The sequence below is a fragment of the Triturus cristatus genome, chromosome 7, assembly GCF_964204655.1.
Source record: "Triturus cristatus chromosome 7, aTriCri1.1, whole genome shotgun sequence".
In the NCBI taxonomy this organism is placed as follows: domain Eukaryota; kingdom Metazoa; phylum Chordata; class Amphibia; order Caudata; family Salamandridae; genus Triturus; species Triturus cristatus.
Genome location: NC_140590.1, coordinates 478593601 through 478621200, shown reverse-complemented (window position 1 = coordinate 478621200; position 27600 = coordinate 478593601). Strand labels below are relative to the sequence as shown.

The 27600-nt window shown below is 49.1% G+C and overlaps 1 protein-coding gene across 1 annotated transcript in view; it reads left to right on the top strand.

The window, feature by feature from the left end:
• The first annotated feature begins 334 nt into the window (after positions 1-334).
• Positions 335-27600, top strand: part of PMP22 (peripheral myelin protein 22) — a 93007-nt gene continuing 65741 nt past the window's right edge. Inside the window, exon 1 of the mRNA XM_085616804.1 lies at positions 335-730. The gene's annotated coding sequence lies outside the window, so the exon portion shown is untranslated. The remainder of the gene's footprint in view (positions 731-27600) is intronic.

Here is a 27600-nt window from a genome sequence, read left to right as displayed (position 1 = left end):
AATCACTGGCTCTGTTCGCAGTTGCTGTGGGGTTCCTTCTTGGAGCATGCGGTGCGTTCGTTAACTGCGTGTGCCATTCACATAATCGCGTAGTTTATGTGTACCAGACGTTCCATAAATAGTTTGAGGAGGAAGCTGTCGAATGCGGCGAGATATGGAGGAAGACTGCTCGGGGCCAGCATGCAGATGTTGTCAGATGATGCGCACAGTTAGGAAGCAGCATGGGCTGAACCACGTGGGCAGAGAGGGAAACACCGCCGTGCTGTTTTTGTGTGTCACCTCCGGGTTGCCATGCGCACAGCCTGGCAGCGATCAGAGCTAAGGAAGTCACATTCCAGAGCGTGATTTCATGCAGCCAGTGAGTCAAACATCAGAGTGAGTGAAAAATAACTTTTCTGTGTGGTGCAGCCTGACTGCTTTTTCCCGGCGGTTATTTATAGCAGCACAGTGTCCCCCCGCGCCTCCAGTTTTATACAGAGGACACACCCAACCGTCGGCGTCACCGGGGCGTCGTCCCCGACTGGCAAAGACGAACCGTATAACTCCTCAGCCTCTCACAGCCCAGGGAGCTCACTTTTGGATTGGCACTTGGACGGCGCGCACCCTGCCGCTTGGATCGAACCGGCCATTTGAATCGCCTTATCACCTCCAGTTCTCTGTGAGATTCGATTGCGCTCTTTGTGGGAAAGGAAGGATCGCGTTCCCAGTTGCAGGAGTCTCGCCGTGCACAGTAAGTCGGACCTCTATACTTCGCTCTCATTTTACCGACAGGGGCAATGTTGCGCTCACATCTGCTGAGAAAAGTTCTTGTGTGGTCCCGAAAGCTGATACACGACCACCAACCCCTAGGGCTTCGTTTCATAAAAGTTATCACTCCCTAAAAAAGAATAAAGAAATAATTTACCGACTGATACAGCGGCAGGCATTCCTTTTGGCATTAGAGTGCCTTGAACATGACAACATATGCGATTAATTACTTAGGCCACCTTGTGTAGCGCCTACCCCTAAATATTATCTTCAATGTGAGGTGTTAGCGGCTCGCTGGTTCGCATAGGATTGGCACTGCACTTCGCAACAGGACTTCTGTTCACTGAGCCTGCGCCCGCACTTCACAGTAACATTTTAAAATAAAGGGACGATATCGGCACTTCTCAGCAGAACTGCAGCACTTCCAATGGGGCAATAGTAGTGCTTTCTGCCCAGCGGTTATGTACTGCAGTGCTTTCAGTGAGGGCAATAGCATTGCTTTCTGCCCAGCGGGACTGTAGTGCAGCTCTTTCAGTGGGGGCAAAAGCAGTGCGTTCTGTCCAGCGGGGCTGTACTGCAGCGCTTTCAGTGGGGGCAATAGCAGTGCGTTCGCCCAGCGGGGCTGTACTGCAGCGCTTTCAGTGGGGGCAATAGCAGTGCTTTCCGCCCAGCGGGGCTGTACTGCAGCGCTTTCAGTGGGGGCAATAGCAGTGCTTTCCGCCCAGCTGGACTTTAGTGCAGCGCTTTCAGTGGGGGCAATAGCAGTGCTTTCCGCCCAGCGGGGCTCTAGTGCAGCGCTTTCAGTGGGGGCAATAGCAGTGCTTTCCGCCCAGCGGGGCTGTAGTGCAGCGCTTTCAGTGGGGGCAATAGCAGTGCGTTCTGCCCAGCGGGGCTGTACTGCAGCGCTTTCAGTGGGGGCAATAACAGTGCGTTCGCCCAGCGGGACTGTACTGCAGCGCTTTCAGTGGGGGCAATAGCAGTGCTTTCCGCCCAGCTGGACTGTAGTGCAGCGCTTTCAGTGGGGGCAATAGCAGTGCTTTCCGCCCAGTAGGACTGTAGTGCAGCGCTTTCAGTGGGGGCAATAGCAGTGATTTCCGCCCAGTAGGACTGTAGTGCAGTGCTTTCAGTGGGGCAATAGCAGTGCTTTCTGCCCTGCGGGACTGTTCTGCAGCTCTTTCATTGAGGGCAATAGCAGTGCTTTCCGCCCAGCTGTACTGTACCAAAGCGCTTTCAGCGGGGCAATAGTAGTGCTTCCCACCCAGCAGTAATGCAGCACTTTCAGTGGGGCAATAGCAGTGCTTTCCACCCATTGGTATTGTAGCGCTTTCAGAGGGGGCAGTAGCAGTGCTTTCTGCCCAGCGGAACTGTACTGCAGCTCTTTCAGTGGGGGCAATAGCAGTGCTTTCTGCCCAGCGGAACTGTACTGCAGCTCTTTCAGTGAGGGCAATAGCAGTGCGTTCTGTCCAGCGGGGCTGTACTGCAGCGCTTTCAGTGGGGGCAATAGCAGTGCTTTCCGCCCAGTAGGACTGTAGTGCAGCGCTTTCAGTGGGGGCAATAGCAGTGATTTCCGCCCAGTAGGACTGTAGTGCAGTGCTTTCAGTGGGGGCAATAGCAGTGCTTTCTGCCCTGCGGGACTGTTCTGCAGCTCTTTCATTGAGGGCAATAGCAGTGCTTTCCGCCCAGCTGTACTGTACCAAAGCGCTTTCAGCGGGGCAATAGTAGTGCTTCCCACCCAGCAGTAATGCAGCACTTTCAGTGGGGCAATAGCAGTGCTTTCCACCCATTGGTATTGTAGCGCTTTCAGAGGGGGCAGTAGCAGTGCTTTCTGCCCAGCGGAACTGTACTGCAGCTCTTTCAGTGGGGGCAATAGCAGTGCTTTCTGCCCAGCGGAACTGTACTGCAGCTCTTTCAGTGAGGGCAATAGCAGTGCGTTCTGTCCAGGGGGGCTGTACTGCAGCGCTTTCAGTGGGGGCAATAGCAGTGCTTTCTGCCCAGCGGAACTGTACTGCAGCTCTTTCAGTGAGGGCAATAGCAGTGCTTTCTGCCCAGCTGTAGTGTACTGAAGCGCTTTCTGCGGGGGCAATAGTAGTGCTTCCCACCCAGCAGTAATGCAGCAGTTTCATTGGGGCAGTAGCAGTGCTTTCCACCCCGTGGTACACTATCACTGGGCCAATAGCAGTGCTTTCCACCCATCGGTACTGCAGCGCTTTCAGAGGGGGCAATAGTAGTGCTTTCCGCCCAGCAGTACGGTTGCACTTTTAATGGGGCAACAGCAGTGCTTCCTACTCAGTGGGACTGCAGCCCTTTCAAAGGGGGAATAGCAGTGCCCCCCGCCCTGCGGGACTGCAGTCTTTCCAAGGGGCAAAAGCAGTGCTTTCCACCCCGTGGTACACTATCAGTGGGCCAACAGCAGTGCTTTCCAACCAGCAGAAATGCAGCATGTTCGGGAGTCAGTGGCAGTACTTTCCACTCAGCAGTAATGTAGCACTTTCAGTGGGGCAATAGCAGTGCTTCCCACCCAGCAGTTATGCAGCACTTTAAGGGGTCAACAGCAGTGCTTCACACCCAGCGGTAATGCAGCACTTTCAGGGGTCAACGGCAGTGCTTCACACCCAGCGGTAATGCAGCACTTTCAGGGGTCAACAGCAGTGCTCTCCATCGAGCTGGAACGCAGCACTTTCAGTGGGATAAGAGCAGCTGTGGCACTTCCCACCCAGAGGGACCGCAGAAAGAATGCTGGACAGTGCTGGCATTTCTTAACCGGAATGTGACGTTTGTTATGGGGCAGAGCTCACACTTCTGTCCAGAACTGCAGTGCTGGTCACTGTACGCCCGGCCACATCTTGTCAGAAGGACAGTGCACTGGGAAAAGACCGCCATTTGCCAGCATTCATTCAATATCGAGGCGCTCGGCTTTTCAGTGGGGTAGGGCCAGCCATTGTCAACAGCACCAACGTTCTTTAAATGGTCCACGAGTGCCCCTTCCTACACTGGGGCAGGACTGGCGTCTCTTCGAAGGGCTGCAGTACCGAAGCAGTGCGCGGTCTTGTGCTAGTCTCCGCCCTCCCGGTGCTTTTCATTGGATGATAAGCATGATTATCGACATGGCTGCAATGCGTTCAGTAGGGCAGAACCAACATTCCCCAGCACAACAGTACGTTACTCCTTGTCCGGCCCACTCCTAGAGTGCTCTCATTTTAATAGGGCTTTGAATGTATTTTAGGCGGACTGCGGTACTTTGAACCGGGCGCTGCGCACACCGCCAAGCAGGACTACGCCCTTGATTTGGACAGGAGTCCACCTCAGAAGATGGCGGCATTTTAAGGAGATAAGACAGCACAACAAGTGCCCACAGGACTACCGCACTCTTAAACAGGACCACGTAACACCTCTCGGCCGGTCTGCAATTGTATTGTATTGTAGGAATTGCACAGCGCTTACTGTCCCTATGGGGAACGCTATGATCGTGCCAGGACATCACAGATTCCATTTTAGAACCCGCAGCGCTTTAAATGGAAGTGCACCGACACCTCTGAGCAAGATTGTGCATTTGAGGCAGTAAAGACCTCTCTGGGCATGACTGCAGTACTTTCAACGGTCTAGTGCATACATTTCTGAGCACGATTGTAGCGCTTCGAAACGGACATTACAGACACTTAGGAGCAGAGCTGCAGCACTTTAGAGAGGACCAGAGAGCGACATCTCTCAGCAGGACTGCTTTAGCTTTCCTAGGAGACAGGCCTGGTTCTAGCGGGTGGGCCAAGTGGGCCAGGCCCACCCAAACATGAGCCTGGCCCACTCAAGAACCTTAGCCCTCGCAGCTGAGACAGCTTCCCGGGCACCCACACCGCCGCACCCCAGCACTTCACAGGTTTTCTAAAAAAGACCATTTATGTATTAATGAGGCTTTGTTTTTTTTCACCCCTTCTTAGAGCCCCTGCAGCTCCACTCTGCATATTGCTGGAAGAATCAGCCGCCCCCCCCCCCCCCCTCCGAAATTTGGCTCTAGTTGCGCCTCTGTAGCAGAGATACTCTGCTGTTTAAAATGCGGGAAGCAGTTATTTACCCGCATTTGGTGAGGACATTTTCCTCAAGGTGGGAAGTGGCGTATTTTCAGAAGATGCTTAAGATCTTCTCGAGGACTTTCTTTTAATTAAGAACCGTGGTTTGTGCCCACACTGCTGTAGCAAATGCTCATCTCTTAATGACGTTTAATAAACAGACTTGCTTTATTTAATTACAGCCAATCACTCGGTGAAAAGTGGAATAGTCTGTGATCTGTGTGTGGAAACCAAAACTGAATGTGTTCTCGTTGTGTAAAGTAACTGGTGCTCAGGCAAAGCACTCCAATAATATGGCAACATTAAACGTGAAATGTAGCAGACAGCGCCTTATAAATCAGATCACTCAAGATTCCAGGCACCTGTCCTTTGGATCGAGTCGCACCAGCAGCGCTATGTGTTTATGCCACAATTGAGAGCTCTGGAGCTGAGACTGAGGCCACTGCACTTTTCTCATAGTGCCTGCAGTCAGTCAAAAACGTGTTCAGAATACATGGCCATCCATCCTTGGCTTCTCGGCAGAGAGCACAAAGTGGTCACATACTCCTGTTGTAATTGCGAGTCTGTTGACATGGGCGTGATGGGACCCTTTTGAAGGGGCTACACAGTCTTCAAAATAATAAGGCTAAAGTAGAGTAAAATAAAAATGCAGTGCTTGCTTGCTACTTAAGACATCCCTAACTTTACGCCTCACCACTATGAAATGTCACTAGCTGCCACTGGCAGCGACATTAAGAAGGCCAACAGAAAATGGCCACTGAAATTTAAAACATTCCTCTGAACGTTATTTTTCTTCTTCTAGGAGTTGCGTGATTGGGACTGGGCTCTTTCTCACAGCCCCTCCCCCCCAATCACGCATCTCATTTAGAAAGGTGGGCTGTGTCCCTGCCCACTTGTGCAGGTAGAATAGGGGCATGGCGAAGGGGACAAATACTTTCTTTGACACAACTGCAAGACAACAGTAAAAATGTCCAGATAACTCTGGTGATCAATGATCCTGCTGGAGAGCAATCCTTTGTATGTTGGTAGTTTTGAAATGCAGATAAACTGTAGTTTATGTGGATAGCTCAGTAGGTTACTGCCTTGGTTACAGAGGTCCTTTTGTTACTTGCAGTTCAGAAGTTACAATCCTAACAGGACAGTGACCTATGAACTGTCATCAAAGAGCCGCATACAGACCTGAAAGGTATAATTAGAACTTATTTTTTTGTGTAGTTATTATTTCTCCTTTCTTTCATTATTCTAATGTTGCTATAAAGAGTTTGTTAGGGCAGACATACATTTTAATCAGTAAATCCCCCCCTCGCCCCCACACCACCACTGGCATATGCCTTATATCCTGTGTTTGTGCTTTTCCAGACCAAACTCTCTTAAAACATACTGCCCACCAGTATGGATGATATGTGATTCCTACTCCTGGTAATCCTAATTGGCTTATGTGAAATACCCTATAGGCTGATTTACATACTTGTATGATTGATTGTCTCTGCATAATCTGGGCACGATGTAAAGTACTGTGACACCCTACACTATGAGTAGCGCTATACAGCTAATGAAGTGCATATGAGAGAGGGGCTACGGAGATATGAGGGGCACTGGAGAGTGAGGGAGTCTGAGGATGTCATGAGGGGGAGAGGCTACAGAGAGATGAGGGCACTGGTGGAGGGAGGTAGGGAGGGAGTCTGAGGAGTAGGTCATGAGTTAGAGAGGCTATGGAGAGATGAGGGGCACTGGTGGAGCGTGGCAGTGAGGGCATCTGAGGAGGGGGTCATGGGGTGTAGGGGGGATACAGAGAGATGAGGGGCACTAGTGGAGGGTGGTAGTGAGGGAGTCTGAGGAGAAGGTCATGAGGGGGAGAGGCTATAGAGAGATATGGGGCACTGGTGGAGCATGGCAGTGAGGGCATCCGAGGAGGGGATTATAGGGGGAGGGGTTCTGGAGCAATAAGGAGCACTGGTGGAGGGTGGCAATGACTGAATCCAAGGAGGTGGTCATGGGGTATAGGGGGCTACAGAGAGATGAGGGGCACTGGTGGAGGGTGGTAGTGAGGGAGCCTGAGGAGGAGGTCTTGAGGGGGAGAGGCTACAGAGAGATGAGGTGCACTGTTGGAGGGTAGTAGTGAGGGAATCCGAGGAGGGGGAAATGGGGGGAGGGGCTATGGAGCGATGAGGGGCAATGGTGGAGGGTGGTAGTGATGGAATCCTGTGGCTTAGATTCTTTGTGCAGATGAAGCACTATTATAGTAGACTAAATCAAACAGAAAATGTGTTTTTAAATAAACTCTGTGTTGGGTGATAGGGGCCCGTGTGATGTTGGCGCTCACTCTTAGTGGTATTATCCTAATTCGTAAATAGTTGCTATGGTGCTCAAGGGAGGGGGAAATCACCCACACCCCGATATGTGACCCCTAGGGATCTACCTTACAAGTGACAACAAGCCCGAGCACTCATACATCAAATGATGTATGAGTGCTCGGGCTTGTTCTCACAGAAAATGTGTTTTGTACAGTGCACATCTAGTACACATGTATTTGAAGGTGCCCTCTTATGTGATGATGAATAAAGGAGGCTCAGGGAAATAAAGGTTTGGCTAGGATCACACAATTTGGTCAAGCATAGAAGCTAGAATTGATCCCAGGATTTCTAGTTTCACATTGTGCAGTTCAGCACCTAGATGGGTGTCTCATTCTCCTGTATTACTATTGCATTACAGATTGATGATTTATCTTTCATAATCTAACTATTTTAGCACATGAGAAAGGAGCTCACGGAAACCTATGTATGGATGAGTTTATAAGGGAGTTTTCAAAGAATAATAGAAGGCTACCTCTATGACTGGACTGATAGTTTTGAAATGGTCGGTGTGAAAACTGCTGGCAGTTTTCATAGAATACTAATTTCTCTTTTTTCAAATGCGTTACTGTTTTTCAAGAATTTGTAGCTTTGAAAATACATCGCAAAAGACTGACAAGAAAGTAAAATGTATCAAGTTAAATTTATGCAGAGAAGTAAGCGTTGGATAAATTGAAACAAGTAAATATCCAGCCTTTCTAATACGATGATGTCAAGGCTTTCGTGTGGTAATAGGGACTTCCTTAATCTTGAACTATTATAATATGCTTGGTATTCAAGTACTTGTATTGAAGCCTGGCCTGCTGAAATTCGAGGGTTTGCAGTAAGGTCCAGACATTGCTCTTACTTTCAAATAACTCTCCACATGCTCTGTATACACACAGAATCAATCTGTGGTATCATGGTGACTGTTTGCAAGTAGATATGATGTTATCTAGGGCTTGTAGACTACCTCTAGAAGCAACAAATTGGGCCCGCAGTGCAGGGGCGGCTCCTACACTAGGGCGGAGGAGCGTTGCCCCACGGATTTCTCACAGTGCAAGAAGCAGAAACATAAAAGGTAATAACTTTCAGTTATTACCATTTTATGTTTGGTTGCGGGTGGGCGGGGCTGCTCTTTGAGCAGGGCAGGGGAGGAGTGGTATGCCCACTTCTGAGAGCGTAAAGACTATTTGGTCGGCGCTCTGTGACCGCCCAAACCAGTCATGCACACTCTGTCCTTCTCCATGCTGATTAATTATAATTAATATTATTAAATTAAACCCCAGCGCGACACCCCCCAGCCCACCACCCCTCCCCCGTCATGCCGGCTGTGACTGCTGCAGTGGCCTCCCGAAAGCACCCTTGGCCTATCCAAATAAAAATTCCTGGAGCCGGGCCTGCTAGGAGAGCAGATATACCTCTTGGGAGCAGCAGCACTTCAAGCGGAGCAGCGCAGGCTTCTCTGGGCGGGACTGTTCGCCTGGAGTAGGACAGAGCAAGCACTTCTGGGCTCGAAGGGAGTGCTTTGAATCGGACAGCACAGGTACCTCTATGTAGGCCTCCGGTGCGTGAAAATACATTTCTGCTCAGGACTGCATTGCCAGGAAGAGCCCTGTGCAGACGTCTCCAAGCAGGACTTTCAACAGAACAGGCCTTTCCCCTAGTTTGATTTGATCTTGATTTGATTTAGGCATTTATAAAGTGCGACTATCTCTCCGAAGGAGCATCCTGGCGCTATGGGGAAGATAGGGTAGGCGGGAGTACCCATTATATGAGTGATGAACAAACTTCATCTCAGGATCTAAAGATCCAAGTCTTCAAGGCCTTTCTGAACTCGGTTTCTGTTTTCATCAGCCTTAAGTGCGTGGGCATAGGGTTTCTGGCTCTGGGTCCCAACGCTGCTACAGATTTTCCTCCTTTGGTTTTACACCTAAAGGAAGGGGACTTGGGAAGATTTGCAGAAGAGGATCTGAGTGTCCTGGCAGTGGTGTAGAGGGTGAACCTGGCTGAGAGAGATGTTGGCCCTAAATTCATGGATGCTCTGAAGGTGATTATAAATACCATGAATAAGATTATCTTGTGCATGGGCAGCCAGTGTAGGGTTTTCAGGGGTTAGCACTAAGCAAGCTGCAGCATGCTGTACTACTTGTAGTCTCTTGAGTACATATTTGTTTACTCCTGCGAGTAGGCTGTTGCAGTAGTCTAGTCTTGACAGGATGAGTGCCACTGCAACTGTCTTCCTTGCAGAGAGTAGCATAAAATTAAATAATTTTTTGAGGGTTTTAATTATGTAGAAACATGCCCCAGCCACCGTCAGGTCATTGAACAGTGGCACATTGTAGCACTGTGAAGAGTACAGTTCAGCCATCCATCTACTCGAATGCTCACTTGAATATGACAGTACCGACAGAAGGAATAAGGTATTTTTGAAGATTAGGACAGCACACACACCCATCAGCAGTACTACACTGTTTCAGATAGGACTAACGAAACACCTGAGTACAATACTCTTGTTAGAAGGGCACACCTACCTTTGTTTACAGCTGCAGTATTTTAACCTGGACAATACAGACACCCCCGAGCAATGCGTACTGATGACTTTCATTAGAACAGCCATACACCCCTGGGCGTGACTGTAGCACTTTAAATAGGACAGACCACATAGCTCTGAGCATGACTGCAGAACTTGGAATATGGAGATGCAGACACCTACCAGAGGGCCTGTGGTACTTGGAATATGATACCGGTGACACCTGTGAGCAGGACTGCAGTAATTGGAATATGACACATGTGATACTTGTGAGCAGGGCTGGAGTGCCTAGAAAATTACAGTGTTGACACCTCTGAGTGGGACTGCAGTGCATGTGAAAGTGTAGGTTCCTCAGAGTGGGACTGTGGTACCTGGAATATGACAGAGCAGGACTGTGGTACTTGGAATATGACACTGGGGACACCTGTGAGTAGGACTTCAGTATTTGTAATGTGATAATGCAAACACCTGTGAGCGGGACTGTGCTACTTGGAATATGAGACTGGTGACACCTCTTAGTAGGACTGTAGTACTCGAAATATGATGATGCAGACACCTGTGAGCGGGACTGTGCTACTTGGAATATGAGACTGGTGACACCTCTTAGTAGGACTGTAGTACTCGAAATATGATGATGCAGACACCTGTGAGCGGGACTGTGCTACTTGGAATGTGACACTGGGGACACCTCTGAGCAAGGCTGCAGTACTTGGAATATGACAATGCATACACCTGTGAGCGGGACTGTCGTATTTGGAATATGACACTGAGGACACCTGTGAGTAGGACCTCAGTACTTGTAATATGATGATTCAGACACCTGTGAGCGGGACTGCGCTACTTGGAATATGACACTGGGGACACCTGTGAGTAGGACGTCAGTACTTGTAATATGATGATTCAGACACCTGTGAGCGGGACTGCGCTACTTGGAATATGACACTGGGGACACCTGTGAGTAGGACGTCAGTACTTGTAATATGATGATTCAGACCACTGTGAGCGGAACTGTGGTACTTGGAACATGACAATGCACACTCTTGTGAGCAGGACTGCGGTACTTGGAATATGACACTGGGGACACCTGTGAGTAGGACGTCAGTACTTGTAATATGATGATTCAGACACCTGTGAGCGGGACTGCGCTACTTGGAATATGACACTGGGGACACCTGTGAGTAGGACGTCAGTACTTGTAATATGATGATTCAGACCACTGTGAGCAGGACTGTGGTACTTGGAACATGACAATGCATACACCTGTGAGTAGGACTTCAGTACTTGTAATATGATGATGCAGGCACCTGTGAGTGGGACTGTGGTATTTGGAATATGACACTGGGGACACCTGTGAGTAGGACTTCAGTACTTGTAATATGATGATTCAGACCACTGTGAGCGGAACTGTGGTACTTGGAACATGACAATGCACACACCTGTGAGCAGGACTGCGGTACTTGGAACATGACAATGCATACACCTGTGAGTAGGACTTCAGTACTTGTAATATGATGATGTAGGCACCTGTGAGTAGGACTGTGGTATTTGGAATATGACACTGGGGACACCTGTGAGTAGGACTTCAGTACTTGTAATATGATGATGCAGACACCTGTAAGCAGGACTGCGCTACTTGGAATATGACACTGGGGACACCTGTGAGTAGGAGTCAGTACTTGTAATATGATGATTCAGACCACTGTGAGCGGAACTACGGTACTTGGAACATGACAATGCACACACCTGTGAGCAGGACTGTGCTACTTGGAATATGACACTGGGGACACCTGTGAGTAGGACTTCAGTACTTGTAATATGATGATGCAGACACCTGTGAGCGGGACTGCGCTACTTGGAATATGACACTGGGGAGACCTGTGAGTAGGACTTCAGTAATTGTAATATGACAATGCATACACCCATGAGTAGGACTTCAGTACTTGTAATATGATGATGCATACACCTGTGAGTGGGACTGTGGTATTTGGAATATGATACTGGGGACACCTGTGAGTAGGACTTCAGTACTTGTAATGTGATGATGCAGACACCTGTGAGCAGAACTGCGGTACTTGGAACATGACAATGCATACACCCGTGAGCGGGACTGCGGTACTTGGAATATGAATATGCAGACAACTGTGAGAAGAACTGTGGTACTTGGAATATGACAATGCAGACACCTGTGAGAAGAACTGTGGTACTTGGAATATGACAATGCAGACACCTGTGAGAAGAACTGTGGTACTTGGAATATGACGATGCACACACCTGTGAGAAGAACTGTGGTACTTGGAATATGACGATGCAGACACCTGTGAGCAGGACTGCGGTACTTGGAATATGATGATGCAGACACCTGTGAGTTGGACTGTGGTACTTGGAATATGACGATGCAGACACCTCTGAGTAGGACTGCGGTACTTGGAATATGACGATGCAGGCACCTGTGAGCGGATCTGCGGTACTTGGAATATGGTGATGCAGACACCTGTGAGCGGGACTGTGGTACTTGGACTATGACACTGAGGACAACTCTGAGTAGGACTGCGGTCTTTGGAATATGAAGATGCAGACTTCTGTGAGCAGGACTGTGGTACTTGGAATATGACGATGCAGACACCAGTTAGCTAGACTGTGGTACTTGGACTATATCACTGAGGAAACCTCTGAGTAGGACTGCAGTACATGGAATATGTTGATGCAGACACCTGTGAGCGGGACTGTCGTATTTGGAATATGACACTGGGGACACCTGTGAGTAGGACTTCAGTACTTGTTATGTGATGATGCAAGCACCTGTGAGTGGGACTGTGCTACTTGGAATATGAGACTGGTGACACCTCTTAGAAGGACTGTAGTACTCGAAATATGAGGATGCAGACACCTGTGAGCGGGACTGTGCTACTTGGAATGTGACACTGGGGACACCTCTGAGTAGGACTGCAATACTTGGAATATGACAATGCATACACCTCTGAGCAGACCTGCAGACTTGGATTATGACATTGGTGAAGCCTCCGAGCAGGACTCCAGTATTTGGAATATGACACTGGTGACACCTCTGAGCGGGACTACTGTGCAAATGACTGTGCAGACTATTGTTAACTGGGTTGTGGTACTTGGAATATGATGATGCAGCCACCTCTGAGAAGGACTGCAGTACCAGGAATATGACAGTGATGACACTTCTCAGCAGGACTGTGGTACATAGGACAGTGCAGACACCTCTGAGCAGGGCTGCAGTACTTGGAAAATGAAACTGGGGCCAACTCTGAGCGGGACTGTCGTATTTGGAATATGACGATGCATACACCTGTGAGCAGGACTGTCGTACTTGGAATATGACACTGGGGACTCTTGTGTGTAGGACGTCAGTACTTGTAATATGATGATTCAGACACCTGTGAGCGGAACTGTGGTACTTGTAATATGATGATGCAGACACATGTGAGCAGGACTGCGCTACTTGGAACATGACAATGCATACACCTGTGAGTAGGACTTCAGTACTTGTAATGTGATGATGCAGACACCTGTGAGCGGGAATGTGGTATTTGGAATATGACACTGGGGACTCTTGTGTGTAGGACTTCAGTACTTGGAATATGATGATGCAGACACATGTGAGCAGGACTGCGCTACTTGGAATATGACACTGGGGACACCTCTGAGCAAGGCTGCAGTACTTGGAATATGACAATGCATACACCTGTGAGCGGGACTGTGGTACTTGGACTATGACACTGAGGACAACTCTGAGTAGGACTGCGGTCTTTGGAATATGAAGACACATACACCTGTGAGCAGGACTGTGGTACTTGGAATATGACGATGCAGACACCTGTGAGCTGTACTGTGGTACTTGGACTATATCACTGAGGACACCTCTGAGTAGGACTGCAGTACATGGAATATGTTGATGCAGACACCTGTGAGAAGGACTGCGGTACTTCCTATGACACTGGGAACACCTCTGAGTAGGAATGCAATACTTGGAATATGACAAAGCATAATTGGATTATGACATTGGTGAAGCCTCCGAGCAGGACTCCAGTATTTGGAATATGACAGTGGTGACACCTCTGAGCGGGACTGTGATACTTGGAAGATGATGATGTAGAAACCTCTGAGAAGGACTGCGGTACTTGGAATATGTCAGTAGCGACACTACTAAGCAGTACTGTGGTACATAGGACAGCGCAGGCACCTGTGAGCAGGACTGCAATACTTGGAATATGATGATTCAGACAACTCTGAGCAGAACCATAGTACTCTGCAAGGTAAAGTGCATGCATATTGTGGAGGCATGTAGAAATTGGATTTGGACTGAAACTCAGTGTGAACTGCAAGGTACTCATGGGCAAAACTGTACGACTTTGAATGCAACAGTGCAGACATTTTTGGGCAGAACTGCAATAATTTGGACAGGGCAGTAGGGAAACCTATGGGCATGAATAACGTTCCTTTGAACAAGTCTCCGATATAGCCTTAACCAGGCCTATTTGAGTTTGAATGGGACAGTAGAGGCATATTTGAGCTGAGCTGCAGTGCTTTGAATAGGACTGTAAGGAAACGTATATTCAGGATAGAACTGGGTAGAAACCTTTGGAAGGACTGAGTACTTTCAAGGGGTCAGTACTGAAAAGGGCAGTAACTCAATCTGTGTGCAGGAATGCAGAACTGTCAAACGGACAGCATAGATAGCACAGGGTCGGCTTTGGAACTAGACAGGGTAATTAGAACTGAACAGTTTACATTCATCTTGGCAGAATTTTAGTACTTAGAATAATACTTTAAAACCTTTCTGTGTACCTTTCCAAGTTTTGACTGAAGTAATTAGAAAAGCATTGGCAATGCCAAGTAGTCTGGCTTATAAATGCACTGTCAAGTCAAACCTAAAATCCATGCACGTTAATGACGACCATGCTCCCATCTGTAATGCTGCCAGAGAAAAACGCCATAAATGACCTAGTTATCTAAGACATTTTAATAGCATTACAATGGCATGGGTGTGCCGCTGAGAATTCAATCTCAGGAATCTGGATAAATAAACAGTGTGGAGGACAAGTACTTTTTTTGTTGAAGTACACAGCCTCTGCCCAATCAAAAGATGTACTCCTGGCTTCCAACATGTGGGCAGAGCCAAATCCTCTCTCCTGGTGATTCTCACATAATTGTCTGGTGACAGTTGTACTATCAAGCCAGAGCATAAAACAGCCAGTCCTGGTATCTTTAAACTGGACTGTATTTCTTTCAATGGGACAATACAAATGCCACTGAACAGAACTGCAGCACTTGGAACATTATTATTATTTATAAGTCTTAAAAAGTGCGCAGCTACTAAAGAAGGATTTCCTGCTGCTGAGCCAAGGAGAAGATTCATAGATTAATAGCATTAAACAGCCAGGTCTTTAGGCCTTTTTGTCAGACCAAATGTTACACTAGTCCCTTTCATGTAAAGCTCTCTGATACCCATTAGCCACACAAAACTTTATATAAATAAAATAAATGCAAGTAAGGAAGTACAATTTCTCAGAAGCATTGGGAGGAAGTTCTATACTTTTGGACCCAAAACATAGAAGGAGCTCCCTCCCATACAAGTAACTGCATCTCTGAGCAGGACTGCACAAATTAGGTCAGTGCTCATACCGCTGGGCAGAAAAGCAGTAAGTAAACATACCTTTAGTACCCATACCATTTACAGGTCTGCAGTAATTGACCAGTAGTAATTAGAACAGTTGTCTCCAGTGATACACCTCCTATCTGGTCCCAAATTCATATAATGTTCACAGGGATTTTGTGATTCCCTTGAAGAATTCACAACACTGAATTACTCTGGTCGTCTGCTAGATATCGGTGCCATCGCAAAATACTCTAAGAAACCATTGCCTATAAACTCTATGAGCCACAGAATCCCAACTCGTCATTAGGACCACTAACCAACATGGGATTATGTTGGATTATAATGAGTATTCAAACCTGACAGTCATATATGATTGTCCAACCCACCCAGAGACACACTGGATCCAGTGGGGACACAAAAAAAGGCCCACTCCAGTGGGGACACAAAAAATAATGCACACTCCACAGATCACCAAAGCTAAAATGCTCCCCGTAAAACAGTGTAACTCACCCCGACGCAAATAAAACACCAGAATAGAACTGCTGGGAACAGACCGTTCATACACAACGAGAGGTCAACACAGGACTGCAGGATAATGAAGGAACCTCTAGGCAGCTGGGACAACTTAGGGTAAACATCCCTGTACTTATAGGGCCACCGTTGCCACCCCAGGCCCCCAAACTAGTTTGTTCTATAGTATATACTGCCCTGCTGCAGGAAAGTGAAATGGAAAGCACTGACCTTAGTGGCCTGTGTGCGAGATGACAAAGCGGCTTTTCATCAGGAAGAGATGTGCTCTGGTGGTTGAGAAGTGAATTGTGCCATCCCACCCCAAAATCCTGGGTCCTATACACTTCCTCCCCAGATGATCAAACTGTATGATTCAATCAATCAATCAATGACACTTATAAAGCGCGCTACATACCCGTAGGGTCTCAAGGCGCTGGGGGGGGGGGGGGGGTGCCGCTACTGCTCGAATAGCCAGGTCTTCAGCTTCTTCCTGAAGGAGAGGTGGTCTTGGGTCAGGCGCAGGTCGGTCGGGAGGGAGTTCCAGTTCTTGGCGGCCAGGTAGGAGAAGGACCTTCCTCCTGTAGTCGCTCTTCGGATGCGGGGGACGGCGGCGATTCATGATTCATATGATTGTATATCATATAATAGCATTCGATGCCACATTATAAGATATAGCATATAACAGTACACCATTAGGTAAAATACTGTAACATAACATAGCACCCTTTATGACACGCTAACATACCATATCATTCCACGTGGTGTAGGGAGTGAGAAATATCCAGTAAAGGACAAGCCCTACAATTGTTTGTGCTCCAAGAGACCGATAAATGTGAACACCGATTCCAGCTCTCTGAAGGACTATCTGGAAACATGCAGCACTATGCAAAACTCCCATTAAAAACCCTTTCCTTACTAGCCACATATGAGAGGTTTCGGAAACAGATTAAACATAGCAGTGGTCTCGCTGTATGTAGGCCGACCCTGGGGACGAGCCACCCTAGAAAGTTAGGTTTTATCCTTAGCATCTGACCCACTAGAACTTCTCCGTGAAAGGCTCATTCATTTTGTACCGTGAGCTCCAGTTGTGTGTTATCAAGTGTGTTTGTGTGGCTTTTCCTCTGTGCTAACGCCACATTGCATGAGATTATCGCTGGGTTTCCAGCGATAATCTCACGTTAGGCAGTTAGCGTGAGGATTTTTATCGCTTTTTAGATAAGCGTTGCTAATAGCACGCTATCTCAGCGATAAAAATCCACACTAGCCGGCGATAATTATCCTAGCGCTAAATGCGCTTAGCGATAATTATCGCCGGTTGTTGCTGATATGCCCCAATATCTTTATTTCCTATTGACCAACCCGTCACTATGGGGCATTTCAGCAACACCCGGTGATAATTATCGCTCAGCGCTCTTAGCGTGAGGATAATTATTGCCGGGTAACATGGATTTTTATCGCTGAGATAGCGTGCTATTAGCAACGCTTATCTCCTCAGCGATAAAAATCCTCACGCTAACTACCTAACATGAGATTATCGCTGGAAACCCAGCGATAATCTCACGCAATGTGGCGTTAGCTTGCTGATAGGGACTCACAAACTTAGCAATGATATCCACCTTCCATAGGATATCATGGCTAAGTCAGTCCTGAAGCAGGCGTAAGGAAAGTAGCGATAACAGGCGTTATCGCTACTTTTCCTGACGCTATGCTTCATAGCGTGGGGCTTGATGATAGGAGAAATGTCACTTAGCGACATTTCTCCTGTCATGTTAGGTCAGGAACGCCCACTTTGCCTCTCATTAGAGATGCAAAGCTGGGCGTTAGGAATCCTGACTTTAAAGCAAGGTTTCACGCGTTAGCGTGGCCTTGCTAATTAGGCGATAAAATTATCGCCGCTTTTCGGCCGAAAACGGCCGCAAAAGCGGTGATAACTTTTTATCGCCTGCTTGTAAATATGCCCCCAAGTTTTTGCCTAGCACCCTAATATCAAAGTTGTCTCAGTCTGCTAAAATGAACACACAGCCCCAAAATGGCGATCCGAGCCATGAGTCAATGCCAACCCCGAAATCCTGCAATCAGCAGCAGTTCACAACCGTTCTCTGAATCCGTCTTACACCTTGAGACACAGCCTCCCTCTGTGAATTAGAGTCACACACCTTGAAGCACAGCCTCCTTCTGTGAATTCGAGTCACACACTTTGAAGCACAGCATCCTTCTGTGAATTCGAGTCTCACACCTTGAAACACAGCCTCCCTCTGTGAATTAGTCTCACACCTTGAAGCACAGCCTCCTTCTGTGAATTAGAGTCTCTCACACCTTGAAGCACAGTCTCCCTCTGTTAATTAGAATCACACACCTTAAAGCACAGCCCCTCTGTGTGAATTAGAGTCTCACACCTTTAAGCACATCCCCTCTGTGTGAATTAGAGTCACACACCTTAAAGCACAGCCCCTCTGTGTGAATTAAAGTCACACACCTTAAAGCACAGCCCCTCTGTGTGAATTAGAGTCTCACACCTTTACGCACAGCCCCTCTGTGAGAATTAGTGTCTCACACCTTGAATCACAGCCTCCTTCTGTGAATTAGTCACACACCTTGAAGCACAGCCCCTCTGTGTGAATTAGAGTCTCACACCTTGAAGCACAGCCTCCCTCTGTGAATTAGAATGATACACCTTGAAGCACAGGACTAGCAGAGTGCGGCCAATCGGATTTTTGTTTACATTCAGGCTCCCTTGAGCCGGTGGGTCTGACGAGCCCATGGCTACGCACCTGCGCGCCGTGAGTGGTACTTTACCTGAGAATATGTTTTGGCAGCCTACGCAGCAACCCTACACACATACCTACTCCCTGCTGACGAGAGGCAACTACCTCGAAACACGTGTCCAGGGATGGCTAACGCGACACTTATTTTCATTTTAAACTTTTGGCATAGGCGTACCCGCCGACGCTACTTCATGGACCACAATTCTTTGGGGTAACACGCTGGTAGGACTAGCAGAGTGCGGCCAATCGGATTTTTGTTCACAGCCTCGCTCTGTTAATTAGAGTCTCACACCTTGAAGCACAGCCCCTCTGTGAGATTTAGAGTCTCACACCTTGAAGCACAGCCTCCTTCTGTGAATTAGAGTCACACGTCTTGAAGCACAGCCTCCCTCTGTGAATTAGAGTCTCACACCTTGAAGCAAAGCCTCCTTCTGTGAATTAGAGTCTCACACCTTGAAGCACAGCCTCCCTCTCTTAATTAGAATCACACACCTTAAAGCACAGACCCTCTGTGTGAATTCGAGTCACACACCTTGAAGCACAGCCTCCTTCTGTGAATTAGAGTCTCACACCTTGAAGCACAGCCCGTCTGTGTGAATTAGAGTCACACACCTTGAAGCACAGCCTCCTTCTGTGAATTAGAGTCACACACCTTGAAGCACAGCCTTCTTCTGTGAATTCGAGTCACACACTTTGAAGCACAGCCTCCTTCTGTGAATTAGAGTCTCACACCTTGAACACAGCCTCCTTCTGTGAATTCACGTCACACACCTCGAAGCACAGCCTCCTTCTGTGAATTAGAGTCTCACAACTTGAAGCACAGCCTCCTTCTGTGAATTATAGTCTCACACCTTGAAGCACAGCCCCTCTGTGTGAATTATAGTCTCACACCTTGAAGCACAGCCCCTCTGTGTGAAGTAGAGTCTCACACCTTGAAGCACAGCCTCCTTCTGTGAATTCGAGTCTCACACCTTGAAGCACAGCCTTCCTCTGTGAATTAGAGTCACACACCTTGAAGCACAGCCTCCTTCTGTGAATTCGAGTCACACACTTTGAAGCACAGCCTCCTTCTCTGAATTAGAGTCTCACACCTTGAAACACAGCCTCCCTCTGTGAATTAGAATCACACACCTTGAAGCACAGCCTACCTCTGTGAATTAGTCTCACACCTTGAAGCACAGCCTCCTTCTGTGAATTAGAGTCTCTCACACCTTGAAGCACAGGCTCCCTCTGTTAATTAGAATCACACACCTTGAAGCACAGCCTCCTTCTGTGAATTAGAGTCTCTCACACCTTGAAGCACAGCCTCCCTCTGTTAATTAGAATCACACACCTTAAAGCACAGCCCCTCTGTGTGCATTAGAGTCTCACACCTTTAAGCATCGCCCCTCTGTGAGAATTAGAGTCACAAACCTTAAAGCACAGCTCCTTTATGTGAATTAGAGTCTCACACCTTTAAGCACAGCCCCTCTGTGTGAATTAGTGTCTCACACCTTGAATCACAGCCTCCTTCTGTGAATTAGTCACACATCTTGAAGCACAGCCCCTCTATGTGAATTAGAGTCTCACACCCTGAAGCACAGCCTCCTTCTGTGAATTAGAGTGACACACCTTGAAGCACAGCATCCCTCTGTTAATTAGAGTCTCACACCTTGAAGCACAGCCCCTCTGTGTGAATTAGAGTCTCACACCTTGAAGCACAGCCTCCTTCTGATGGATACATCTGCCAGTGGATTCCTCACCTTGTGAATATCCCCTGCGCCAGCATTCCACGGAACTTTTCTTCCCCAGCATTCCACGTCGACGTGGGCGACGTCACAATACATCGGCTCCGCACGCGACTCCGTACGACGTCATCGGAGCCATAAGAAGCCCACGTCGGCGTGGTGACGTCAGTTCCCTTTTTTCCGCGCCGTCGACGCGCAACGGTTTTTTCCCAGTGCTCTCTAGATACTTTGTAATCTAGTGGTGTATTCTTGTTAAAATCGGAATGTCTTCGACGAGGAAGTCGGGCTTTAAGCCCTGTAGGGAGTGCGGAGGCCTGATGTCCATGACGGATCCGCATCAGAATTGTTTATGGTGTCTCTCTTCTGATCATGATGTGGATGAGTGCGGGTGCTGTAGGAGCATGAATCCTAAAGCACTGAAGGAGAGGAAGACCAAACTCTTCATGAAGAAGATCGGTGAGGAGAAGAGAGGGAGGAAAAAGGAGAAGTCCAGGCGGGAGTCTTCGACTTCGAGGTCGTCGAAGTCGAAGAAGCACCATAAGAAGAGGAAGCATTCTTCTCGGCGTCGGTCCTCGAAGTCTAAGAGGTCGAGGTCGGCTTCGCCTCGTCGTCGTCAGAGCAAGATCTTGTCTCCTTCGCCTTCTCCGGATAAGTCTTCGAAGTCTCCCTCTCCGAAGCGGACTCCGGCTCGTTCCCCGACGCCGTCTCCGGCGCCGTCCAAGGCTTCGACTCCTGGTCGGGTGGAATCTGATGTGGAGCAGGAGCAGGAAGAGTCTGTCCCGGTGCCTGATGACTCCGTGGTTCCGGTGGAGGATTCGGAGGAGCCGACGCCGGTGGCTCCACAGGAGGATACAGGGGCAGTTCCTTATCCCCAATTCCCGGCTCCAGGTACGGATCCTTCGGGATTTCTGAATGCCATGTATGGCATTTTTCAGAGAGCATCCTTCCCATCCGGAGCACCAGCAGGTCCCGTGGGTCCGATGGCGTTTTCTCTGGGAGTGCCGCAGCAATATGCTCAGGCTCCTTTTATGCCTTTTATGCCGATGGCGCCTTCTTGGCAGTTTCCGGCGCCGGTTGGGAATCCGGCTCGACCTCGGATGGATGGTCAATCTTCGGAGCCTTCTTTGACGCCGAGGCCGACTCCATCGACGCCGCATCCGGCGCCGCCGACTCCACCTGTAGCGCCTCCGACGCCGATGCCTTTGGCTCCACCGACGCCGCGTACGACGTCGACGACGCCGGCTCCCCGGAATCGATCGAGGCGTGAAGCCCAAAGGGTTTTGGAGGAGGAAAGATTTCGTGCTGAGGTGGAAGAAGGTGAGGTCGACTCTTCTTCGGACGAGTTTGGAGGTATAGAGGTAGCAAGTGGTTTGGATACCACCCCGGAGTGGGAGCATGCTTCTGCAAGGTCTTCTCCACCACAGGAATTGGCGCCCTACCATGTTGTGATCAAGAAGGCCGCGGAGTTGTTAGATCTGCAGCTGCCCTCTGTGGAATACAAGTCCAATCTGCTCACAGAGGTGTTGCACTCCCCGACGTCGGCTTCTGAGCCTTTGCTTCCTTTCAATGAGGCTCTCTTGGAACCAGTATTGGAGGTGTGGAAGAAGCCTCTGTCAGCTCCAGCAGTTTGCAGGCAGGTGGCAAGGAGATACAGGGTTGCGCCAGGAGACCCGGATTTTTTATCCACGCATCCTTCTCCGGAGAGCCTAGTGGTGCAGGCTTCATGTTCTAAACATGCTTCGGGTGCTTTCCCCCAATCTCCTGCTGATAGGGAGTCGAAGAAAGTTGATCAGGCGGCCAAAAAGTCTTTCTCCTCAGGAAGTATGGCATTGAAGTCATCAAATGCTACGTGCCTGCTGGGGCGTTATGTTCATGCCCTGATGGACTCTATAAAGACTCTGGCCCCTAAGTTACCTGAGGGGGATAAGTCGTCCTTCATGGAGGTTGTGGCGGACACTCAGGCAGCTGCCAGGCAGGTGATCCAGTCTGGGCTGGATACGGCGGACTCTGTGGCGAGAATTATGGGGTCGTCCATTGCCGCAAGGAGACAAGCTTGGCTCCGTTCCTCAGGGTTTTCTGCGGATGTCCAGGCCACGCTGGTGGATCTGCCCTTTGATGGACAAAAGTTGTTTGGGGAGAAGGCAGATTCTGCTCTTCAACGTTTTAAGGACAGTAGGTTAACGGCGAAGTCCTTGGGTCTGCAGGTTCCTGTGAGAGGTTCAACTTTCCGTAAGGTTAGGGGATTCGGAAGGTCATCCTTTCGCTCCTTCCGACAGCCACAACAACAGCAGCAACAACAGCAGCAGAATCCCCTCTATCGCTCCTATAGAGGGAAGCAAAGGGGTCGGAGAGGTTCTGGTCGTAACCCCTCTTCTTCCTCCTCCTCCTCTGCTCCAAATGAGGCTTCAGGGAAGCAGCCCTAGATCCCCCATCCCGGATCATGTAAGACCTGTGGGGGGTCGGGTGTCCTACTTTCTACGGGGTTGGAAATCTGTTACAACCGACCTTTGGGTTTTGAACCTCGTAGAGACTGGGTACGCCCTTCCCTTTCGGGAGTTTCCTCCCCCTTACCCTCCTTGCCAAGGTTATTGCTCGGAGGACCACCTGCTTCTCCTGCAGAAAGAAGTTCTGGCCTTGTTTCAGAAGGGCGCAATAGAGGTGGTTCCGGAGCAGGAAAGGGGTCAGGGATGCTACTCCCGGTATTTCCTGATCCCCAAGAAGGACGGCAGATTGCGTCCGATTCTGGACCTCAGAATCTTGAATTTTTACCTGAAACAGGAGAAGTTCAAGATGCTGACCCTTGCGCAGGTTCTTCAAGCGTTGCAGCAAGGAGACTGGATGGTGTCGCTCGACTTGCAGGACGCGTACTTCCATGTCCCAATCCTGAAGTCGCACAGGAAGTATCTCCGTTTTACGGTTGGGTCGCAACATTATCAGTTTGCGGTCCTCCCGTTTGGTCTTACTACTGCACCTCGAGTCTTCACAAAGGTGATGGCAGTGGTGGCTGCTCATCTCAGGAGGTCGGGGATTCCGGTTTTCCCCTACCTGGACGACTGGCTTCTGAAGGCAGAGTCCCCAGAGATGGTGCAGCGTCATCTGCAGGTGACAACTCAGCTGTTATTCGACTTGGGTTTTTCGATCAATGTGCCCAAGTCTCACCTGGTGCCCTCTCAACGCAACCTGTTTATAGGGGCAGTACTGGACACTACTGTGTGTCGAGCATTCCCTCCTCCTCAAAGGATTCTCGACATTCAGGAGATGGTCCCTTTATTCCACAGTGGAGCGGTTGTTCCAGTTCTGAAGGTCCTTCGCCTGCTCGGTCTGTTCGCTTCCTGCATTCTGTTGGTCAACCATGCACGCTGGCACATGAGGGCGCTCCAGTGGTGCCTCCGCAAGCAGTGGTATCAGCACAACGGGGATCTCGGGGAGTCGATCAAGATCTCCGGAGAAGCTGCAGCGGATCTGTCTTGGTGGAGCGTGGAGGGCAATCTGTCCCAAGGAAAGCCTTTCCATCTACCTCCATCGGTGGCCACAGTGATAACGGATGCCTCCACCCTAGGGTGGGGTGCTCATCTGGGGGATCTGGAGATCAAGGGTCTTTGGTCTCCAGAGGAGAGGTTGTTTCATATCAACCTTCTGGAGTTGCGGGCGATTCGTTTGGCACTCAAGGCCTTTCTCCCTTCCCTTCGCGGTCGGTCAGTTCAAGTCCTGACGGACAACACGACCGCGATGTGGTATATAAACAAACAGGGAGGAGTAGGGTCTCTTTGTCTCTGCAGAGAGGCCCTGCGGCTGTGGTCCTGGGCTCAGGACCATCAGATTTGTCTGATGGCAAATCATCTGGCCGGGGTGCTGAATGTGCGTGCGGACAGTCTCAGTCGGCAGTTCTCCGCCGACCACGAGTGGAGGCTCCATCCGGAGGTGGTTCGTCACGTCTTTCGGACGTGGGGGACTCCTCGGGTGGACCTGTTTGCCACCCGAGAGAACGCGCACTGCCCGTCATTCTGCAGTCTCCAGTTTCCGATGCAGGGGGCGTTGGGGGACGCGTTTCAGTTGAGTTGGGGTTCACGACTCCTTTACGCGTTTCCTCCCATACCCTTGATTCCTCGGGTTCTGAGGAAAATTCGCCAAGACCGGGCCCAAGTCATTTTGGTCGCCCCGGACTGGCCAAGAAGGGTGTGGTACACAGATCTTCTCCACCTCTCCTCGTGCCCTCCGCTCCGTCTCCCTCTGAGGGCAGACCTCCTCTCGCAGTCGGAGGGGCAGGTTCTTCACCCCCACCTCCAGAGCTTACACCTTCATGCCTGGAGATTGAACGGGGCAACCTGAGTTCCTTCTCTCTCCCACCTGATGTGGTGGACGTTATTTTATCGGCCAGGCGACACTCCACCAAGTCCATATACTCCTACAGGTGGTCTAAGTTTGTAAAGTGGTGTGGAGAGAGATCCATTGACCCTTTAAAGGCTCATCTTTCTGATGTGCTTCAGTTTGCTCTTTCCTTGGCTCAGCAGGGCTGTGCTGTGGCCACGGTCAAGGGCTACCTTTCGGCCTTATCGGCATTTCTGTGCCTTCCAGATCAACCTTCGTTATTTAAATCTCCGGTTGTTCTGAGGTTCATCAAGGGCCTTACAAACATGTTTCCTCCTACTCCATTTGTAATGCCTCAGTGGGACCTTAATCTTGTCTTAACCTTTTTAATGGGGTCCCCATTTGAGCCTCTTCATAATTGTCCTTTGAGGCTGTTGTCCTTTAAGGTGGTTTTTCTTGTAGCCATAACCTCGGCAAGGAGGGTAAGTGAGCTTCAAGCTCTTAGTTCCAAACCTCCTTTTCTTACCTTACATGCTGAAAGGATGGTTCTCAGGACCAGGGCTGCTTTCCTGCCAAAAGTTGTTACTCCTTTCCATTTGGGGCAGTCTATTACCCTCCCTGTTTTTTATCCACCCCCTCATCCTTCCAAAGAGGAAGAAAGACTCCATCGCCTTGACCCGAAGAGGGCTATGAGTTTTTATTTGGACAGGACCAAGGACTTTCGTGTTGATGACCAGCTTTTTATTGGCTACGTTGGTCGTTCTAAAGGTAAAGCGGTGCACAAGCGCACGCTGTCAAGATGGATAATACTGACCATCAAGATCTGCTACGCCCTGGCTGGTAAGACTCCTCCTGAGGGTATTCGTGCTCACTCTACTAGAGCTAAGTCTTCAACATCTGCTCTGGCCCGGGGTGTTCCTGTGGCAGATATTTGTAAGGCCGCGACTTGGGCCTCCCTCCATACTTTCGCAAAGCATTATTGCTTGGACTCTGAGATGAGGAGGGAGGGCCACTTCGCGCGCTCTGTCTTGCAGGACTTTCTGGTATAGAAAGGTGGACACCCTCCTCCGGGAGTGGGGACTGCTGTGGGAATCTATTCACAAGGTGAGGAATCCACTGGCAGATGTATCCATCAGAAGAACAAGTTACTTACCTTCGGTAACGATTTTTCTGGTGGATACAGTATCTGCCTGTGGATTCCTCACCAACCCACCCGCCTCCCCGTTGTCCACCTTTTGTATACTATGAAATAGGTCTTGTTTGAAATGCTTATATTTTCTCTTGTACATTTGTAGGTAATGCTTGTTTGATTAGCATTCCTTTGTTTTGTATGCTATGTATATGTATTGGTTTTTCTATATACTGTGTATACTTGGGTTTGTCGTTGGTTCACCTGTTCGCCTCGAAGGCACGGAAAAAATGGGTGGAACTGACGTCACCACGCCGACGTGGGCTTCTTATGGCTCCGATGACGTCGTACGGAGTCGCGTGCGGAGCCGATGTATTGTGACGTCGCCCACGTCGACGTGGAATGCTGGGGAAGAAAAGTTCCGTGGAATGCTGGCGCAGGGGATATTCACAAGGTGAGGAATCCACAGGCAGATACTGTATCCACCAGAAAAATCGTTACCGAAGGTAAGTAACTTGTTCTTCTGTGAATTAGAGTCACACATCTTGAAGCACAGCCTCCCTCTGTGAATTAGTCTCCCACCTTGAATCACTGCCCACTTCTGTGAATTAGAGTCTCACACCTTGAAGCACAGCCTCCCTCTGTTAATTAGAATCACACACCTTAAAGCACAGCCCCTCTGTGTGAATTCGAGTCACACACCTTGAAGCACAGCCTCCTTCTGTGAATTAGAGTCTCACACCTTGAAGCACAGCCTCCTTCTGTGAATTCGAGTCACACACTTTGAAGCACAGCCTCCTTCTGTGAATTAGAGTCTCACACCTTGAACACAGCCTCCTTCTGTGAATTCGAGTCACACACCTTGAAGCACAGCCTCCTTCTGTGAATTAGAGTCTCACACCTTGAAGCACAGCCTCCTTCTGTGAATTAGAGTCTCACACCTTGAAGCACAGCCCCTCTGTGTGAATTATAGTCTCACACCTTGACTCACAGCCCCTCTGTGTGAATGAGTCTCACACCTTGAAGCACAGCCTCCTTCTGTGAATTCGAGTCACACACCTTGAAACACAGCCTCCTTTTGTGAATTAGAGTCACACACCTTGAAGCACAGCCTCCTTCTGTGAATTAGAGTCTCACACCTTGAAGCACAGCCCGTCTGTGTGAATTAGAGTCGCACACCTTGAAGCACAGCCTCCTTCTGTGAATTAGAGTCACACACCTTGAAGCACAGCCTCCTTCTGTGAATTCGAGTCACACACTTTGAAGCACAGCCTCCTTCTGTGAATTAGAGTCTCACACCTTGAACACAGCCTCCTTCTGTGAATTCGCGTCACACACCTCGAAGCACAGCCTCCTTCTGTGAATTAGAGTCTCACAACTTGAAGCACAGCCTCCTTGTGTGAATTAGAGTCTCACACCTTGAAGCACAGCCCCTCTGTGTGAAGTAGAGTCTCGCACCTTGAAGCACAGCCTCCTTCTGTGAATTCGAGTCTCACACCTTGAAGCACAGCCTCCCTCTGTGAATTAGAGTCACACACCTTGAAGCACAGCCTCCTTCTGTGAATTCGAGTCACACACTTTGAAGCACAGCCTCCTTTTCTGAATTAGAGTCTCACACCTTGAAACACAGCCTCCCTCTGTGAATTAGAATCACACACCTTGAAGCACAGCCTACCTCTGTGAATTAGTCTCACACCTTGAAGCACAGCCTCCTTCTGTGAATTAGAGTCTCTCACACCTTGAAGCACAGGCTCCCTCTGTTAATTAGAATCACACACCTTGAATCACAGCCTCCTTCTGTGAATTAGAGTCTCTCACACCTTGAAGCACAGCCTCCCTCTGTTAATTAGAATCACACACCTTA